The sequence below is a fragment of the Leucoraja erinacea genome, chromosome 11 (genome assembly GCF_028641065.1).
Source record: "Leucoraja erinacea ecotype New England chromosome 11, Leri_hhj_1, whole genome shotgun sequence".
In the NCBI taxonomy this organism is placed as follows: Eukaryota; Metazoa; Chordata; class Chondrichthyes; order Rajiformes; family Rajidae; genus Leucoraja; species Leucoraja erinaceus.
In genome coordinates, this window is record NC_073387.1 from 37,930,016 (window position 1) to 37,933,009 (window position 2,994).

Below are 2,994 nucleotides of genomic sequence, written 5' to 3' on the forward strand. Positions count from 1 at the left end.
CCCATCAGGGTCCTGCCTACTCTTTTTTATAGAGTTAGAGATCTCTAGGGTCCCGCACGGGGTACCCATGTGGGGCTTAACTGCTGCCCACTTGTCTTTTGTTCTGCGGACCCCTCTTGCAAGTCAACCCAGAACTGACCCACAGTGCTCCCCTCTGATGGGGTAGAAGCATTGTGCAGCCCTCAAAGAGGTACTGCTGTGGGTTATCACGTTGGAGCAAGGCTCCATACACCGCTTCTTCCCGCTCCAGCCCTCTCGGGCGCTGGTTGCCGGCGGTTTTATGCAAAGTCGGACCCTTCTCAGTCCACTACCTTGTTTGATTTGTGTCTAGCCTACCGCTCGGCCGCATGGAGCTGGCCGGTGCGGGGCCGACATCAGGCACCGCTGATCCCACTACGGTTGATCCAAGTGCCGCTGGCTGCTGCTGGCTGCCCCCTGTTCCACGGTCCTCCTTCTCCAGCTTGTCCTTCCTTCCGTGGAGTGGATATGGCCGGTGTGGAGGATAACTGGCACAGCTGATTCCATCTATTCCTTTAACCCGGCTCCAACGCTCTCAGCGCTCCTGGCTGCTCCTTTATCTTAGACCCGTGGGACCCATCCCCCGTACTGACGGTACTGGTCCCTTGCGGTCGTTGCAGCCGGTCAACCCCACTCTAATGCCCTCAATTCTGGGCACTCCTACTTATATGGTCCTTAGCTAAGGAACATATAAGACATTAAAACTGATGATAACAGCTATTATAGATTTTATTTAATATATGGTCCCTAGATAAGGGACGTATCAGATATTAAACTGATAAGAACAGATACTACACTTGGTCTTAGCCAAAAGGCCTAGAAGCGAGCATTGTAACTAAAACCCCCGCTAGGACCGACCCTGGTACTCACATACTGGTCCCTTGTAGTAGATTGCAGCCAGTCAACTGCCAAGTCCTTTGTTGCTGAAAATGAATTTTCTCACCGTGCTGGAGCGAAGTTGGGCACAGGTGTTTTCCTCCTCCGGGAATCGATGTGCCCATGCTGCTCCTGCCGTTGCCAGCTCCTGCCGTTACAGCTCCTGCCGTTGCCAGCTCCTGCCGCAACCTGCGCTCCTGCAGCTGTCAGTGCTCCTGCAGCTGCCGGCTGCCACTGCTGCTGCCCGTACTCCTGCAGCTGCCCGTAACTCCTGCAGCTGCCCGTGCTCCTGCAGCTGCCGGCTGCCACTGCTGCCGCTGCTGCCGCTGCCGACTGCCGCTGCTGCTGCTGCTACTGCCGCTCCTCCGCGGTTCTCCCGCCGGCCTTCTGCAGCTTACATGGACCCGGTCCATGCCTGCACCTAGAAGGTAAGTTGAAGGAAACGCAGGGTCTCTTACCTGCTGTTCCCGACTTTCCTTCTCCCGCTGGTGACCGTCGTTCCCTCCGTTGCGGGTTGGAGCCGCTCGGACCAAACCCCGGTGTTCACGGGCCTGGTCCTTCGCGGCAGTTCCGCAGCCGGTAAAACCCGGCTGTTCCTATCCCGGTGCCTACCTTTTGAAGAAGGTTTTCGTCCCCAACGTCCCGTTCCGACTCCATAAGTGCTGCTGCACTCGCTGAGGGTTTCGAGCCCCGGTACCGCTGGTCCGAGCTCTCTGTCCCGCAGCCTCTGTGCTGGCTGCTACCGACTGGTCCCAAGTCAGTCTCGCTTGAGACTGGCATACGGGACCTCTTTACTTTGCTTCCCGCCCGGCCGAGAGGTGAATTTTGCCGGTGCGGGAGCAAAGTCGGGCACAGGTTGTTCCCCTCCAGGGAACTCGTGCTGTTGCTGCTGCCGGCTGCTCACCCTCCACGGGTCTCCCCGCCGGCTTTCCGCAGCCACCTAAAAGTAAGTAGTAAAAGAGGGAAAACGCAGAGTCTCTTACCTGCTGTTCCCGACTTTCAAATTCTCCCGCTTGGGGAACGCCGTTCCCCCCTGTGTGACTCGTTGCAATGCATGTAGCGATATGACACGCATGCGTGGAAGCGGGGTTCTTCACGAAGTCACTCACGTGACTCCGAAGTAAAATTATGTGTTGTATTTGCCGGCTGGTGGTGTGAAAGGTGAGGACCAGGGGGACTCTGCCCTTGTTGCGAGTGCGGGGATGGGGAGAGAGAGCAGTGTTGCGGGGTATGGATGAGACCCTGGTGCGAGCCTCATCTATGGTGGCGGAGGGGAATCCCCGTTCCCTGAAGAATGAGGACATTTCCGATGCCCTGGTATGGAAACCCTACCAGTCAATTTAAGTTGATACCAATCAGAACTACTGATTATAGGGATTAACATTTAACTATCAACTAACAAGGGATTCCGCCCTGGAGCAAGAGATGCAATTAACAGAAGCCTGTAACAACCTCGTTGGTTATCAAACAGCTTTCTATTCATCAAGATGTAGTTGACAATATAGCAGCTTTGCATTACCTGAAGTTAAAACATGCAAAGAATTAACCTCTCTAGTACCATATAGGTCATTGCAAATAAACCTATGCTATTCTCAGCTGAAGCTACCAAAATCACAATGGTGGCAGTATTCAGCATTGCTCCAGTATTTTGGTCGGGTATACTTAGTATTACAAATTGATGCTAGTGCTCAAAGATGAGAAGTATGGTATGCCATCCCCAGTTACGGAGGCGGATGCGGGTTGCATAAGTTGCCAATTTTTAGTAATTGGTATCAACTACCTATAACTCGGTGCATTCTATACGTTAAAGGTTATTGTAAGAATGTGCACAATCTGCATGCTCAACTCCAAGTTGATACACTATGGGGGTGGCATATGTTAGTCACATGGGTGCTATGAAGTTTAAATATCCTGTGATATTTACCTAATCTTATTTTTAAACTACTATCTCATGTGAAATCTATGAAACACAGGATGGATGTTGGACTACAAAGTATTTAATGTCATTTAGGCTCGATGGAACATCGAATATCGATATATTTACATACAGGATTATTTACCAGCTGCAAAACATGTGGCATACAGTGGCAAAAGGTACAT

The 2,994-nt window shown here is 52.1% G+C and overlaps 1 pseudogene; it reads right to left on the reverse strand.

The window, feature by feature from the left end:
- Positions 1 to 677: 677 nt before the first annotated feature.
- LOC129701896 (U2 spliceosomal RNA) lies at positions 678 to 845 on the reverse strand (annotated as a pseudogene).
- Between the last annotated feature and the right edge of the window lie 2,149 nt (positions 846 to 2,994).